This window comes from Eubalaena glacialis, chromosome 5 (genome assembly GCF_028564815.1).
Source record: "Eubalaena glacialis isolate mEubGla1 chromosome 5, mEubGla1.1.hap2.+ XY, whole genome shotgun sequence".
NCBI lineage: Eukaryota > Metazoa > Chordata > Mammalia > Artiodactyla > Balaenidae > Eubalaena > Eubalaena glacialis.
In genome coordinates, this window is record NC_083720.1 from 122207577 (window position 1) to 122226827 (window position 19251).

Here is a 19251-nt window from a genome sequence, read left to right on the forward strand (position 1 = left end):
AAATGCACACAACTGAAGTGTTTATAGCTTGTATAGGCGAGTTTTGTTTTGTGGTTTGGAAATATTTGTGGCTCTGCTTGTGGTGAAGGGAGGATGTGAGTTACATAATAGGCAACAATCTCGTCCTCTCATCTCTGATGTGCGTGCCACATGGCCTTTGCAATTGACAGCCAAGAAAGCTGAGTAGGACATTCATATTTAAGCAATAGGCTAACGCATACAAGACCTGGCCATACGACTAGAGCTGTCCTGGGTCAGGCTCTGAGGCAGTCTGCTTTGTAAGCACCAGAAAACAAGAATTCGTTTTGCGAAGGCTCACCTCCCACGTGGACGCAGATCACTTAGAAAATGTACCGAGAACAAAAGTTTCAGCCATGTCCTCCCCGTCCTTCTCCCTGTTAAGATGATGCCAAAACAATAAAGTCCTACTGTACGGCGCAGGGAACTATATTTAATATTCTGTGATAAACCATAATGGAAAAGAATATGAAAAAGTATGTATATATATGTATAACTTGATCACTTTGCTGTATGGCAGAAATTAACACAACATTGTAAATCAACTATCCTTGAAAAAAAAAATTTTTTAAAAAGATGATGCCTGTGCAATGCGTATCTTTTTGCCTGTTCAGACTTTGCTCTTCAAGCCTATGCTGATACTTGTTGGTTTTCCTGGATTCTATATATCAGTCAGGATTCTCACAGTGTCAAGTACACATGTGCTTGCACATAACATATTTTTATTGTACTAGAATTAATAGTTCAAAGTGTAGCAAATAATGAAACATTTTACATGCCTTTTTATTATAAAAATTATAATAAAGTTTTTGTTATAAAAACTTTTTATTATTAAAAAAAAGTATATTTCTACCCGCGGTTGAATGCCCAACCAGATTTTGAGAATAAATGAACTGTGTTTGCTGAGCCCCAAATATGCTCTTTTTTCCCATCCATCACACTGAGTCTACCATCAATTCCTAACAGTTGTTCCAAAGTGATATTAGAAATAGACTTGTCGTTGGTCTGCCTCATTCAAGGCTCATCTCTCATCAATTATTCTCACCAGCAACTGTGGTCCTCAGGACTTAGTTTGATTGTCACTTACCTTCTTAGAGCATAAAAGTGGTTCTATAGCCCCTTTCTGATCAAATTTAAACTGTGGATTTTTATAAATAAAAGCTTTTCTAATTGCCTTCTCCTCATCTTGTTCCAAAGGTTCATTTCACCACCTATGCCATTGTTTCTGTCGGTTATCGCTTATACAGGAATCCTCATTTCCTGTATAACTCTGCAGAGATCTCCTGTCTAGCCCTCTGACAGCTTATGGATCTAATTAAATCCAATAAACATATAATAGGTACCTATTTTCCAGGCTCTGTGCCAGGCTCTATCCCCTCATTTAGAACCGAATTACATACTGTTTCTATTTATTTATTTATTTATTTGTTTGTTTATTTTAAATGCTTCTCTAGGTATGCCATCTAGCCAACCAGAAATCCTGCTTCCTGAGGGTGCGGACCTGGTCCTACACCTCTAGCAGCGAGCCTCAGGAGTGCTTCACACAGGCATGTGCACACACACTTTTTGGTAGATCTGTTTACCCTGTCTTTTCAGGTCAGTCTCCTTTGTGCTACGTTATTCTCCATCTCTCTAATCCTTCCCACTTCCCTAACTGCTCAGAACTTAGAGCCGCATCCCAATAGAGCCCCCAAATGTATGCATCCTGTTACTTACTTTCCTCCTGCTCTAAGCATTTGATTATCAGCTCCTTCAAGGTGGAAGCTATATCCCCTGCCTTCTTCATTAATCCCTACAGCTCTTTCTCTGCTATACCAGAGTTTCCATATGGTACATTTCCCGTGTAGTACACGTCTCTGCTATAGCAAACTTTCCACAATTTCTGGTTTCTTTTGTGGGGAGTGGAGGGTCATACAGCTTTTCTATCTCTCATCTTCCCTCTGGTCCTCCCTGGGCTGAGAGAGCTTCTTGTTCCACAATCCTTGGCCCACCTACTAAAGGGAGGGAGAAACCCAGGACTTATGTTCACTCAAGGAGGAAAGTGACATTTAGGTAAAATTGAATAGTATTTTGTCAGGTGCCTAAAGTTGGTGCTTGGGGTGAAAAGCATGGGACTACTTCATTTTTACATTTGGCCTTGTTATATACGATACTAATTATGCAGGCCATTCAAAGCTCAGTTCAATGGATATTTTTCAGGTGCACCAATTAGGAGTAGAAATAGGAGCCTGGGGCACTTCCCATGACATTCAATATTCAGCATTCAACACCCAGCATAGCAAGACGGGGCCGTCACTCACTGAAGGTGTTTGGCTCCTGTTATGGCCCTAAAAGTGAGTGGAATGCTTGGAAACTTTAGAAAATGGGTCCATACTCTAGATAGCTTTCTCCCATGCCAAATAAAACAGTATTAAGTGTTTAAAAAATGTTATCGCTAATATACTTTTTCTAACAAAAATATGTGTTCTAGAAAAATGGGAAAAACAAATATGTAATTATCTTACAAAAATAGGATCATAGTGTGTACATTGTTTTGCGACTTTTGTTTTAGTTTTTTGACTTTTGTTTGTACTTTTTAATTTATGTCATTAAATATTTTTCTATGCTAGGATATTCCAAAGTGAGTCTGTTATAGAAGTTATTAATAAATATTACATATTAAGAAAAGAAGAGAGTTTCATGATGAGATAACTGTTGGCAATGCTGGATTCAATAGGATTTTGTTACTATAGGACTTTTTAGAGCTTTTAGTGAACTAATGTATGTTGTGATTCTTAAAAATAAGGATATATTATAGAAATTCTCTCAATTGTTTTACCAAGTACATTATTTATGTATTATGTACTTATGTAATTTCTGTAGAACAAGTGTTCTTGAACACACTTTGAGAATAGAAGCAGAAGTAGGTCATAGACCTGCTATGACTAATCTTAGGATGTAACCTGGAAAACTTATTAAAACATGTTATTAAAAAGTCCTGCTCTGAAAATCAAAACCACAATGAGGTATCACCTTACACTGATCAGAATGGCCATATCAAAAAGTCTACAAATAACAAATGCTGGAGAGGGTGTGGAGAAAAGGGAACCCTCATACACTGTTGCCGAGAATGTAAACTGGTGCAGCCACTGCGGAAAACAGTATGGAGTTTCCTTACAAAACTCAAAATAGAACTACTGTGTGATCCAGCAATTCCATTCCTGGGTATTTATCCAGAAAAAATGAAAACACTAACTCAAAAAGATACATGCAACCCAGTGTTTATAGCAGCACTATTTATAATAGCCAAGATATGGAAACAACAGAAGTGCCCACCAGCAGATGATTGGATTTTTAAGAAGATGTGGTGTATATATAGAATGGAATATTACTCAGCCATAAAAAAAGAATGAAATACTGCCTTTACACCAATGTGGATGGAGCTAGAGAATATTATGCTTAGTGAAATAAGTCAGACAAAGACAGACAAATACTGTATGATATCACTTATATGTGGAATATAAAAAATAATACAAATGAATATATATGCAAAGCAGAAACAGACTCACAGATGTAGAAAACAAATTTGTGGTTACCAAAATGGAGAGGAAAGGGGGAAGAGACAAATTAGGGATATGTGATTAAGGGATTCAAACCACTATGTAAAAAATAGATAAGCAACAAGGATATATTGCATAGCATAGGGAATTATGCTCATTATCTTGTAATAACCTGTAACGGAGTATAATCTGCAAAAATACTGGATCATTATGCTGTACACCTGAAACTAACACAATATTGTAAATCAACTATACTTCAATTAAAAATAAAGTCTACTTTAAAAAAATTACTGCTTTGAGCTTGTTTCTTATGTGTCTGTATATATGACCTTCTTTATTAGCAAGGGAGTGAGAGATTTGACTATAGAACATTAATTTGACATAACACCTGCTAACATCAACAGAACTAATATTCTCTGCAACGTAATTTGAGAAATGCAGCTGTGCAGGGTTCCCTGATATTATTGTACAAATGGTGATTTGGGGTTCAGTTTTCCTTATTCATTCCAAGACGTGATGCTTCTATACTTAACTGTGTATTCAGAATCTGGCATCACTGTTTGCTTTATTAAAGATACAGTATGATCCACATCAGTTAACTTATTTTTCCAATTCTATTTTCAGTCATCATAAAAATACATTGGCCAGAAAGGAAGCTAATAAATCAGTACTCTGTAAAATTTCAGTTTAGAATTTCTTAGGAAATTTAAGCAGAAATGCTCCTTTGTTGGAGAAAAATAGTAACAGCCTGAATTTCTAGGAGAGATTCACCTCCACTCACAGCGGCCATAATTTCTTTAATTTTGTGCCCTGCCTAGAATTTTGTCCCCTGCAAACAGCCAGCCAGCATCTTTGTTTGCCTTCTCATGAGCGTATTTGTTCAGTTTCCATAGTTGTATATGTGTTATGGTTTCTCATTTGCTCTGTTTAAATGAATAATGTATATAGTTACTCTCTCAAGTTAAGTTGCGCTTATCAGCATTTTGCAAAAAAACTGTTCGAAGACAAATCTGCAGCAAATGAGTTGTTTGGTGCTGCTGATATGGTTTCTTTAAAAAGCAGAGGTTTCAGAAACAGCTTATCCGTCAATAGCTCCGATGGCACTTTGTGGTTGCTTTGCACAAACATCTCCCCTTTCTCTCCCAACCCTATCACCGCAGAAGATAATTTACTTGCCATGTTGGCTGTTTTCCTTTTGATTTTAAGAATCTTCCCTTTTCTATTTAGTTTATCCTAGGTGGTCCTGGGAAACTTCTATACATGTACAATTCAAGGATGGGTGATACACTTCATGTTAAGACCATAAGAGGAAAACTAATGGAACTGTGGTTTGGACTTTGTCCTCAGGCAGAATGGAAGGGTGGCTGATCCTTTAGACTTAAACTTTGGTCTCCTGATGAAAATACATTGTTCCAGTGAATTTTTGGTACACAAGTTATAAATGTTTGAAAAATGTGAAATAAGTGCTGAGAGGGTTGGTTACATCCTCCATATGTGATCTTTTTAAAAAAATACTTCCTCTTGATCTTACCTGCCTAATTTATCCATTTATTGGTGTATAACTTTCTCGTAGCCACCCAGTTTTTTAACTATTTATTCACCCCTCACTCATGAAGCACTTATACGTTGGATGCTGTGCTGTAGAGAGGGGATAGTCCATTATATGAATTTACCTAGAAGAAGTTCATTATACTCTATGTAGAAATACACCTTGACAAATATCATTATCAGTGACACACAGTTGCTATTAGTAAACATTGCAAAGGATTGTCTTGGGCATTGAAGGAAGATATAATATTGGAGCCTTGCTTTCCAGCAGCTGGGACGAAGTTGGAGAAAAAGGACCAACGTGTACAGAGGGAACTATGCAAGTATCAGCTGAGTGGTCCAGTCAGGTATTCAGCAAGGGGTTAGCTGACCTGAGTTTTGGAGGAAAGAGGATATTTAAATAAGTGAGGGAAAGCAACGGAGTACATTTTAGTCAAGGATAACAATTTGGTAGTTGTTGTCTTTGTGACTTTGGAAAGACCAGTTTGTTTGGAACAGCTGTCTTTATTTCAGTGATACTCAATGTTTTCACATTGCTTTCCGTGATTTCAGGAGCTTTTAATAATTTGGAGAACTCATAATGAAAGTTATAGACCCTTTTTCCCAGAAAGTTACTCAGGGCACTGAACTTCCAAGGTTTTAGCGACCCCTCAAAGGCCATTGTGGTCACCATAATTCTTAACTTTTCCTGGGCATAAGTCTATGTCAGATGTATTTTATATCTATATACACACTATCTCACTTAATCATCTTGACATTCTTGTGAAACTAACACTATTGCCATCCCTGTTTCATAGGAAACTAAAGACAAGATAAAGTAGATTGCCGGAAGTCACTCAACTAGTAAGAGTCAGAACTGGGATTCAAACACCTTGATAAATTGCCTTCCATGCGTCTCCTTTCCTTCTTTCTGTGACTTACCACATTACTTCCCCAGCCAAGCTGATATAGTCTCTTTATCTGGTGTCTGGCTACTGGGGGCTTTAAGTAACGGCAAACAAACCCTTGACTTCCTCGGAGGGACTTAACTACCAGGCAGCTCCATCACCCTGCTTGTTTACAGAAATCAGATATGGGCTTGTGTTGGCACCCGAGTGACAGCATGTGAGAATTCAAGGGCCTCTTCCAAGGGTGGCAGTAAATAGACCAAGATTGCTCTTGTAACGTCAGTGATAGAGAATACAAGATAGGATATTGAAAGGAAGCTTTAGCCTTTTTGTACAGAAGCTAAGGATTAAGATGCAAAGTTAGGATCCAGACTTGGATCCAATTATCCAAAGCATGGTGAGGAGCAGTTATTAGGATAGGTATCAGCTAGTACGATGCAGGGACATGGACTTGCTGGAGAAGATGCTGTAGGGAAAAAGGAAGTTGTAGAGAAAAAAAATATTTTCCAAGCTCCCTCACATGTCACCCTAGGGCACCAGTGAGAAGCCTGTGAGAGGAGATTTTATTGCCCCTGTCAGCACCTCCGTGGGGCCTCTTCCATTTCTCCTTGGGGCAGCTGATTTAATTACCGTCGTGGGAGTTCAGCCAAGTCGAAGAAGTTGCATCCAACTCATGCCAGCCCCACCCTGGAAGGCCTGTGGGTGAGTCAGGCTTTCCCTGGTATTCAGGGAACCTTCTGTGAATCCAGGGAAAATCCCTCAGGAAGTCACGCCTAACCATAAAGGCTGCCGGGCCAGAGTGAATCTATCACAGGGGAGGAAAAACACTATCTGCCCCATGATGAATAAGGGTCTGTTCCCTCACCGCAGGGTCTCTGAAGTGTGACCCAGTGCCATTCCTCAGTGGTGAAGTGACCCACTTTCAGCTGGGCTGCAGGCTCGCTGGAGACTCTGCTTCTCTTCAGAAGACTTAGGCAACATGGTCCAACGCCTCTGTTCCTTGACTGAAGTCGCTCCCATGAGCTCCCACAGCATGAAAGAGTGCAAACCTCTTTGATGGGTCTGACATAACGCACATTCAGCACCTCTGCCATCTCTGTCCCTTTCTGTCTTCTGCCAGCTAGAGGCACTCCTACATAGAAACATGCTCCTTAGCCAGGGAATTGGTCAGCATTTCAGGCAAAAGGGATTAAAAAGAAGGACTGGGAGTAGCCAAAAGGAACATATAGAGCAGAGAAGCCATCTTGATAGTTTGCTAGTAATTGTTCAGCAAAATATAAAATAGACTGAATATTTGGAAAACACTAGGTTAAACACAGGTTTCTTTACCGAGCAATTTCTTTATTTCTCTCTCTTTTATATGCTCATATTTGCTGTGAACCTCCAAGAGGAGGGTAAAATAGGCACTCTTTCCCAAATGTTCTTGGTCATGGAATTCTTTTTAGGAGAAACGTACCACAATATTTAAGTGCCAATGTCCAGAGGGTACCATGGTATCAAAATGTAACAAACATCTGATGTGCACAGTAAGAACTGTGAATATATTGAAAAGATTTTATTTTTACCTGAATTTGGCTTAATGATAGTGAACTAAACCATTAAAAATAACTCAGAATTTTTTGCAGGGAGAATAATAAGGCAGGGCATTTGGGTGTATGGTTGGCGAATATGCCTATTGGATATGTAAAGATACTGTAAAGCTCTGAAAATTAAATCTGTGTAGAACTGGCTCAAGAATGTTTAAAATAAATAACAGAGGGAAACTAGATACACCCTATAATATATAAGTAGTTAATATTTATTTTTTAAAAGAGTCATTTCAAATCCATTGAGAATAAATGGATTATGCAAGACTATTAATGCTGCAGAAGATAAGTTACCTATTTAGAAAAAAAATCAATTTAGATTATTACTGCATCTAAATGTTAAAATAAATTCCAGATCAATGAGAGTGTCAGTGTCAGCAAAGAGAACCATGAAAGCTAAAAGTAGAAACAAATATCTATTCAATCTCTAAATAGTGGGGAGAGAAGTTAAAAGCATTCAAAATATCATAAAAATTGAAACAGATAGGTTTGAATATCTAAAAATTAGAAGACTTTGTGTGTCCAAAAGCCCCCAAATTAAAAGTTGATCAATTAACTGGGAAGTATTGGAACCAATAATTAAATATTACTACATAAAACATGTAGAGGGAAATAAACTCAGACTCAAATAATTATATGGAGAATGAATAGACACAATTATTTCACAATAGAAGAAATACCAATGCTATTGAGTTTTAAAAGATGTTTGACCTCACTAAATATTCTAATTTTAGAGGTGAAAAATTATATTTGCTAATCATATTAGCAAAAAAAGCACATTCAATGTCTATGAGAGTGAGGTAAAATGTTCAAATTTCTAGAAAAGTAGTTAAATAATATGGATTAATTGGGGGAAATGCTCATATCTCACATGATTTAGTATTCATTGCTCTGCTATTTACAATAGGAAAAATAAATTAAAATTGAGGAGTTTGATATTATTCTTAAGCTGATATATACATTTTTTTTGTTCTTGATGCTACTGGATAGTAGCGCTCCTTTATAAATCTGTTTTTAACCATGAATTTAGCCAAGCAGAGGAATCTCCTAGAAAAAAAGAGAATGAGATCCTGATGCATCCCGATTTTGGTCCAAAGATATAAAACTGTTTATAGAACCAAAGTGGTTCCATTGAGGCTGCCTTATTTTAAAAATGTTCAAAAAGCCATGAGTGTTGGGAACCTCAGGGGTTACAAAGGAGAGTCTGGATTGGTGACTACACCTTGTAAAAACTATAATAGTATAAAAAGAAGGAAGCAACATTTCTACTAAAATTATTAAAATTCTGTATGTGAAAGGTTAATCTGGTAGTTTGCATAATTTATTTAGGTGGACAGATACTTCCCTACCATGAAGAAGAAACGTAAGTTTATTATATTTTTACTTCCTTTCAAATCCAGTTTGCAAAAGCAAATTAACTTACATTTTTACCATGATAAATTTTCTGCCTGATTTTAAATACAAAAATGACATTTGGTTGACAAAATATAAATACATTTATACAATCACTAACAATTTATAAAATCTATGAATATTTTGTTAAACTAAAAGTTTTTAAAACAGAGAAAAGACATGCATATATTGAGACTTTCTCTCATATGTGGAAGCTATATGGTATGATGATTAAAAACATCTCCAGTGATTCAGATAACTTTGGGTTTCCATGCTAGTCTGTCACTTTAAGGCAGTTTCCCAAGTCCTCAAATTCTGTTTTCTTACCTGTAAAATGGGTATAGTAATAGTACTATTGAGATAACACACACACGGTGGCATAGTTCCTATCATATTCTGAGGGCTCAGTGAATGGAGACTATTATTATAACTAGTTGAAGTACCTTTACGTATGTTGGGGTGTGTGTGTGTGTGTGTGTCTAGTCAAGTAATAGGCAGTTACATTAAAAAAGAATAATTACTATATTTTCTAGCATAATATGTATCAATCTAATTTATCTGTCAGAAACAAAGCAGGAATTGAAAACCAGAGGATAAGCAAGCTAGCTACCCCAGGGGTTAAAGAGAGGTGGTCAGTCTAGGTAATACAAGTTCATTTACATGAAGCCCTGGTAAAGCAAAGACTTGGAACTTAGACTTCTCATATAAAAACCTGGATACTCAAAGTCTGAACCCTCAGTAAAAAACTGGGTTATAAAAATCCTTCCACTGGCAGAAGGACATTACAAAGAAACTTGTTTGTTTCTGCCTGTATTATTGCTAAGGACAAGTCTCTCTTGAGAATTCATTCCCATGGGCTTATATCACACTTGGGTTTGATGTTCAAATTACATTGCTTGCATAATTTGTGCCCCTAAAGCAAAAGAATTAATATTAAAATGAGTCCCAAGCTGGAGATATCCTTGGGTTGCCTGGAGGAAGCAAATGCAAAATAACTCTAGAGGGACATGCCCTTAACCCAAGCCACAGGGGTTCTGCTGGTAGAGCCCCACTGAAGATGAGCTCACAATCCCAAATTATAAAATATATGAATAAAACTCCATTACTATAAGCAAGAATTGGAGGGCACATCCAACTGTAGGATTAAATTCTCAAAAGCTTCAGAAAATACAATTAGTAGTGTTGTCTAAAATAAATATGTTTAAAATAAAGTCATACAAGTTGGAAGCAAAAAGAAAAGTAAAAAAGAAAAGGAACATGGGGTAAAGAACCATAAAGAATCTCTAGAGATGAAAAACATAAGAATTGTTATAAAAATACTAAATGTTTGGTTAAAGGCATATTAACATAACTGAGGAGAAAATTCATACCCTGAAAGATAGTTGTAAGGAAACTCCGAAGAATGCAGTACAGAGAGATAAACAAATGAAAAATAAGAGAGAGAGATTATGGACTTGGGAAACTGAATTTCAATATATATCCAGTAGAAGTACCATAAAGACAGAATAGAAAAAAATTGCAGAATGGGAAAAAATATTCAAAGAGATAAAGATAAGAACTTTTCATTTCAAAAATAGATTTCAATGGTGAATGTCATAAAATATAAATGCATGTCTGAATCTATTCTTTAAACTGGAGCTCCCTATGTGGTCTAATTCAGGTTTCTTTGTCTGGTTTACTTAGACTGGGTAGCAAAATGTGAACTAGATTTAGTTTCAGGAGACTTAGACAGGTGTTAGGCTCTTTACTCTTCCCCTTGAATTAGTCTGGTCAAGTTTTTAGTCTTTATGAACCTCGATTCCCTTATCTGAAACATGGGGATTAGGTAATGACCTTTAGGCTAGATATTGCTGAGAAGGTGTTTTGCAACTGTGGTTAGCATATACAAGTTAGCATATTACTTTCTGTAAAAAAGATTATCCGTGATCACGTGGATGGGTCTCATCCTATCAGCTGAAGGCCTTAAGAGCAAAAATTGAGGTTTCCTGGAAAAGAAGAAATTCTGCCTCAAAACTGCAAGATCAATTCCTGCCTGAGTTTCCAGCTTGCCCGACAGATTTTAGACTTTCTAGGCGCCACAACTGCATAATTGCATTAGCCTATTCCTTTAGCAAGTCCCTTTATATATACCTACATATTTATGCACACACGTATATTTTTGGTTCTGTTTCTCTGGGAAATCTCTGACTGATTCAATGAGATAAAGAATATAAAAATTTTAAATCATGATCCACATGTGTCTTAAATAGATCGAGATATTCATGCACCTCGTCCCTAGATACCTAAGTCATGTTTTTACCTCTTTCAGGTCTTTGGTCCAAAGTCACCTTCTCAGTGAGACTTTCTCTAAACACTTTATTTACAATTGAACCCCCCATCAGCCCCTTCTATTCTCCTCCCTTCCTTTGTCTTTGTCTCTAATACTTGTCACTCTCTGACATTCTATGTATTTTACTTACTATTTGTTGCTTTTTGTCTGTTTCACCATTAGAATGGAAGCTCCATGGAACATCAAGTATTCTCTCTAAAGGACCTCCTGTCTCCATCTTATCTTTTCAAATGTGTCCTCCAGAGCCCCCCGTGTGAATCTAAGACCTAAATCTAACTTCTTTATATAAAACACTTCAAAGGTTCAGGACTGCCTATACAAGCACTGCCCAATAGAACTTTCTGCGCTGATGGAAATGTTCTATAATCTGCACTCTCCATGGTAGCCACTAACTGCTCGTGGCTGTTGAGCCTGTGAAATATGACTAGTGCATCTTAAAGAACTAACTTTTTCTTTTTTGAGATATTACTTAATTTAAATGTAAACAGCCATATGTGCCTTCATGGTAGACAGTGTTGGAAGCAACTAAACATCAAGCCCTCTGTGTTGATCACTGCCTGGTTTCTTCAGCACATTTCTCTTTGCCCACAACTCACAGTTTATAAAACAGAAATACTGCAGTGCATGAAGTTCTCCAAACACATTATGTGTGTTGTCAACTTGGTGCATTTGCTTATGGGATCCTCGTAGCCTTCTGCATTCCAAGCGCACCTTGCTAACTATTATTAACAATTCAATTTAGGAATCGTTCCCCCACTGTCATTCCAGCTGGATTAGGTGCCCTTCTTTCACACTCTCACAATTGCTAGTGCATGGATCTATGATTTTATTTTTAATACTGGACTCTATTTATCTGTTATGACTCTGTCTCCCCCCTAGATATTTACCTCCTTGAGGTCAGAGCCTATTTCTGTCTTTATGTTTTTAGTTCCTAAATCCATGCTTGGCTCATGGTTAGTGCCCAATAAACCTTTGTTGAATAAATGAAGGAAGGAATGCATTGGACCTAGTGCTATATCAAGAATGCCTTGGCCTAATGTCTATGCCAATTCCTACAACCCTTCTCATTACCTGAACCTAGAAAAACCCAATGTGGAACAGAGGTCAGGTAGCTCCACTGTAAGACAAGATGCTATTTAATACCATGGCCTACCTTCTTCTCTTTGCTTCCTCTATCAGGAAGAAGATGGCTTCCAACAGAATTGAAGCCAACTCAACACCAGGAGAGTTTGACACTTGTCTGGCCCTCGTTATCATTGGCCGCCAAAACGGTAGCCTTTGAAGAATTTTTTATAACCATTTATAATTATTTTTTAGAATCATTTTTAAATGTCTTCCCTCCCTGTTCCTTTCCATGCTTTCAGCTCTTGTTTGGGAAAGAAATCTGAGTAGTGGCCACAGCAGAGTCGCTCTGCTGGATTTAGCTTTTCAGAGGGTTTCCAGATCACCCATGATCCATCTGTGAACTTAGGAGAGTTCTGAGAATGGCATGACTCTGGGTGAAGAAAACAAATATCTTTGCTCTAAACAAGCTATCTCTGATTCTTCAAATAACACAGCATAGTGCAAATTTCTAATATGAGAATTTCTGTGGCTAATTCTTGTTTTGTACTAGGTCACACATTTACCGTGAATAGTCATGATGTACCTAAAAACGCACCCATAGTATATTCAGCCAAAGAGTTAAAAAAAAAAAAAAAAAAAAAGGTGGGGGGAAGGGTCTATGGAGAGGTGGGTAAGAGGAAAAGGCAATAAATCTCAGGCCCATGGGATCTGGGCAGCAAACTGCACTGGCAAATCTAACAACTGCCAACTCTGGAATGTGTCAGCTTAATATCATACTAACTGTTACCTGGTAGGTTGTCAGAATTCTAAGAAATGAGAAGATCAAAAATGTTGCAACTGGGAAGTATTCCAAATGCCTTTCAATGTATATCTGCTGAAACAGGGAGGCTATTAAAATGCCCTTTAAAAAGTCCCATTAAAGTAATAATCCAATAAAAGGAGTGTATAGTCTGAGAACGTTGCGGCCAATAGCAAATGAGTGCCAGCAAATCTTATTGACTTTATGGGAGGTTTCTCCTCCTCTGCTTTCCTCATTGTGTGCTGAGCAGTGACTTAGTTTTACTTCTTGAGTGAACAATGCAACACGACCATCTCTACAGTGACAAAACTATAACATACTTGTGTATCTGCATACATAAATATGAATTTATGACAATTACAAGCTTTGTAGAAAATGCACATTATTTGAAACAATAGCAGGTTACAAAGAAAAGGGAGAACTTGATTCATTGTTCCACTGGATATTGATATTGTGCCCTAGAAAACAATCTAATCAATTTCAAACTTCAGCAGAAACGCTACAGGCACACTGAACAAAAATAATATAAACTTTCAACTTTAAACCTATTTAAGAATTGAATGGCATGTGACATGAGTAGTTGAGAGAAAAATTGCAGCCACTTGATTTTTAGAACATTAAAAAGTCTTATCCAAATTTTGCTTAATCTCATTAATCAGCTAGGTTCTCTGTTGAATTCATTGTTTTAGTAGAAATCTCCTGTGATATTTTAAAACTTTAGTACCTTTGGAGAGATTGAACTTGTATTTTCCATCTACCTTTGTCATCTTACCATGCTAGGCAACATAATAAGGCAGCTTTATTTCCTTTTCTTCACCACTATATTATACAAAGGCTTTATCTCCTTCTCTGAAAAACCTAAATGTTTGTAAAAGAGAGCCTTTCATTGCTTTTTTTTTCACTCGTTCTCTCATTGTGCAAACACACTTAGCTTTCTAATCATTCATTCATTGTCCATTCATTCATTTAATAAATTGACAACTTTCTACATACCAGACTCTGTGGTAAGAACTGGAGATAAAACAGAGAACAAGTCAGAACAGAAATTGAAATTTATCCCAGCTCCTACATGTTTTTTAGAGGAAGAGTTCAAACTCTTTTTTTGGAGGTCCGGATACACTAGCCCTACTTCACAAGTCTAATTTTACCTCTTACTTTTCCTCAACATCGATTCCCCATTCTTTCACTTCCAACCACATTTCATGCTCTTTCTCACTTTTACATCTTTTTCTAATTTTCTTTCCTCTGCAAGAAATGCAGAAAATTCCTCCAGTATCCATTTGAATCCAACTCACTTTTCAAAGGCAAGTCTTCTTTCTTCTGCAAGTTCTTTTCTAGACTATGCCAGCCCAGATTTAATCTTGCTCTCCTATTTAACATATCCACTTGGCTGATGAAAAGACATCTCAAACTGAACAAGTTCCATAGTAAAGCTTTTGGTTATCTGATTCTCCTTCTCAGTAAATGGTAGTCTCATCCTCCAGATGCTTAGGTCGAAACTTAAGGAAGCACCCTTGATTCCCACCTGGCCACTAGCAAGTCCTATCAACTTTGCCTCCAAAATCCATCTCAAACCTAACCTCTATCTCCATCTTCATTCCAACTTGAGATAAACCACCATCGCCTGCTTAGGGTCATTGTCTCTCCATCACTGCTTCTGTTTCTACTCTTCCTTGGTTATTGTGTACAGAAAATTGTGTCTTCACAGCAGCTGGGATGATTTCTTTTCCAATATACTTCACATCCTGTCACTCTCTTGCTTAAAGCCTTCCATTGTTAAAGCCTTCCATTGTCTCTTAGAAGAAACGTAGAACAGGTGGACCAAAATCCTGACCTAAATGGCCCTGCCTTCATCTCCTCTTTGCTGACTCAGGCACTGGATCCTTCTCTCTGTTGCTCAGTCACGGCAAGCTTGTTTCTGCCTTGGCCACTTCTACTTTCAGGTCTTCGCACTCACTCATTCTACTCCCTGCTGGACTGCTGCTTCTCTTCAATCTTCCTGTAGGCTGTTTCCTTCTTGTTGCATAGCTGAAATGTCACCTCCTTAGAGACAACCTTGCTTGCCCCAAACCTAAGTTCACTCCTGACTTCCTTTTTCAATAGTCACCATAGAAATTATTACCACTCGACATTTCTTTATGAATTCATTTGTTTATTATCTATCTACGCTCAACTAGAATGGAACTCTATCAAAGAAAGGACTTTTATCTGATTCGTTCACAGCTTTTTCACCAGCACTGGAACAAGACCTGACCATGGATCTCTCTGATACGTGAAGAAATGAATGAGCCTGTAGAGCACACACTTGAACTTGAATGCCAAGTAAGTTGCAGGTCTTCATCCTTTTCCAATTGTGCTTCATGTATCGTCACAATTTCCTTAAACCAAATTTAAGCTCCTCAACCCAGCAGACTATACTTTGGTCTTTTATTTACATGGCATGTATCAATGTTAGATTATAGTAAGTACTTTATAAATGCAACCTCCATGTCCACTTAAAAATGATTTGATGAAATGTGACTAAAAGTTAGGTATTTGCGATACCTATCGTACATCTCTGTTCTATTTTGGTTGCAATTGTTGGGATAGTTATTACTGGAACTTTACCTTTGGTCCAGGACAGTGTACACAGACCAATGGAAAAAATTGTTTAGGAAATGACAATCTTCTCTGCTGTTCTTTTCTTTCCAGGTAACATGAAAGCTAATGATTTAAAGAATAAAATGTTCAGTCTGGGAAGTTCAGAGTGATTCCACCCTAATGTCTTCTGTAGGGTTGTCATATTTAGCAAATAAAAATTCAGGATGCTCATTTAAAACTGAATTTCAGATAAACAGTGAATAATTTCTAATATAAGCGTGTCTATGAAATGTTTGGGGTATACTTATACTAAAAAAAATAATTTGTTATTTATCTGAGATTTAAATTTGACTGGGCATCCTGTATTTTATCTGGCAACCCTACTTTGAAGTTTTTGATAGACTTGCAAGGTCCTTGCCATGTGTTAGTTATGTGATAGTGATAATTTAAACATCTTTGGAACTAGTATTTACTCTTTTAGACCATTAATATGCTCTTTTTCTAATTCAAATATAATTAGCATATGATCTCGTGTGAACTTAAGGTGTACAATATGTTAATTTGATGCATTGATGTATTGTAATGTGATTACCACCGTAGCATTAGCTAATACCTCCATCACTCTCAATAAATGATTGAGTATGATCCATACTCTTTCTGGATAAAGAGTATTCATGTGATATCAAAGAATAATTGTCATTTCCAGGAGTTATAGACTGAAAACCAGGACCAACAAAACTAACAGGGGACACGTGTCTCCTTTGATGTGTAAGCCATTTTTGAGCACTCTTTTCCTGGATTGCTACCCTTACAGTTACCTTAGACCTGGGGACCAGGGTAATCTCTTCCAGTTTGGGACTTCAGAGATAGGCTCACTTACACTGAAGTCCAAGACTGGAGTAAACTACATTTCAGGAGAATTTCTTTTGGATGACATTTAGTCCTTTCTTTATTTTCTCCCTTTAATTACTATACTCACACTTCGATGACGTTCTTGTTGGTCATGTTTCTCTGAAATTAAGAATAAGTCAAATGCAAAGGTCAGCATTCTTCCCTCACATGAAAATTTTTGTGGAAATAAAAGGAAAAGAATGTGCTCCAAGAAGTGTACATTTTAAATATCTCTTATTCAATAGAAATCAGACTTAATTCATAAACCCTCCAAAATTCCCACTGAGAAAGAGTGACTCCTTGAATTTGTACAATTCATGCAGCCAGTTTCCACTAGCTGTTCTTTCTGTCTTTGCTATTTCTGCCCCCGACATGCCTGATTCTCACACGAGCTGTTACAGCTGAACTCACTCAGTTCCGACAACTGGAGAAACATCAGGAGCAAAATACATAATTTACCCTCATCTCATACAGAGACATTGCGCTAGAATCAGAGAGTATAGAGCTGGAAGAGTAGGCATTCCCTCGAGGAGCCTCCAGCTTCCTGATTACTGTCACAATTAAGCAACAAGAGGCTTCAGAGAAATGTAGAGTTCAGTCAATGCTCATCCCTTGTTAAAGCAAGAGCTGAGTATTTCAGAGGTTAGTCTAGGGTTCTAGTTCTTTCCAATGTGAGGTATTCTTGAAGTTCCCTTGGAAGAGATGTTAGGGTGACCTGAGATTGGTGGACATTTTTTCACATTGATCTACTTTTTAAGGTCGCAGTCTTTACAGCGAGAGTGACATATGTGCAGCGAAAAGAGAGAGATGATTACATTGCCAAGGTTTTAGATGAAATCACAGCCCTGTAATTCTATTTCATTAATGTTGTTTTCTATTTTATTAATGATGACTTTATTGGGAGATGTGGTTTGAGTATGTCACAGTGTCAAAGTATTTCATCAATATATGTTGCAAGTATTTCCTTAGAAATTTAATTTTTTCCTTAGACATCTTTTTTTTTTTAACATCTTTATTGGAGTATATTTGCTTTACAATGGTGTGTTAGTTTCTGCTTTATAACAAAGTGAATCAGTTATACATATACATATATCCCCATATCTCTTCCCTCTTGCATCTCCCTCCCTCCCACCCTCCCTATCCCACCCCTCTAGGTGGTCACAAAGCACCGAGCTGATCTCCCTGTGCAATGCAGCTGCTTCCCACTAGCTATCTATTTTACATTTGGTAGTGTATATATGTCCATGTCACTCTCTCACTTTGTCCCACCTTACCCTTCCCCCGCCCCATATCCTTAAGTCCATTCTCTAGTAGGTCTCTGTCTTTATTCCCATCTTGCCCCTAGGTTCTTCATGACCTTTTTGTTTTTTATTTTTTTAGATTCCATATATATGTGTTAGGATGCGGTATTTGTTTTTCTCTTTCTGACTTACTTCACTCTGTATGACAGACTCTAGGTCCATCCACCTCACTACAAATAACTCAGTTTCGTTTCTTTTTATGGCTGAGTAATATTCCATTGTATATATGTGCCACATCTTCTTTATCCATTCATCTGTCGATGGACACTTAGGTTGCTTCCATGTCCTGGCTATTGTAAATAGTGCTGCAATGAGCATTGTGGTACATGACTCTTTTTGAATTATGGTTTTCTCAGGGTATAGGCCCAGTAGTGGGATTGCTGGGTCGTATGGTAGTTCTATTTTTAGCTTTTTAAGGAACCTCCATACTGTTCTCCATAGTGGCTGTATCAATTTACATTCCCACCAACAGTGAAAGAGGGTTCCCTTTTCTCCACACCCTCTCCGGCATTTATTGTTTGTAGATTTTTTGATGATGGCCATTCTGACTGGTGTGAGATGATATCTCATTGTAGCTTTGATTTGCATTTCTCTAATGATTAATGATAGGCATCTGGTTTTAAAGCCTTTCTACATTCCTAATTGCCTGCCCCCACTCCTCCACCCCATTATAATTTGCAGATGTCTTAATAATTCTAATTGTCTCTCCCATCTACCCAGCCAATTCATCCTCATTAAAGTCATTCATTAATTCACAAAATATCAATTAAATACTTATCAGTTACAGCATGCTCTGCTGATATAATACTATGGGAAACAAAAGTTCTAGTACAGTTAAAATGAATTGTATTGGGTGTTATAGGAAATAGACTGACAACAAATAGCAGTGCTAACACAACTCAGAAGTGGGAGGGATTGATTCCATTGTAATTAAACCAAAAGCATGTGGGATCTTAGTTTCCCGACCAGGGATCGAACCCATGCCCCCTGCAGTGGAAGCGTGGAGTCTTAACCACTGGACAGCCAGGGAAGTCCCCCAAAAGTAAATCTTAATCCAGTTTCTCTACTTTTGTGGAAAGAACTCCGGAATAGATCTCAAATTCTTTCTACTTATTAACAGTATAAACTCAAACTAGTCAATTATTCTGAACCTGTTTCCTGATCTATGAAATAGGAGGGGGGTACATCTAGATTTCAGCTTGAATGATCCAAAGATCAAATGAGTTTGTCTTCGCAGTTATGACTCATGAGTGTTACTAAATAGTGACTGTTCAGGGGAATGATTGTAAGGCTGAGGATTGGCAAGAAAGTAATCA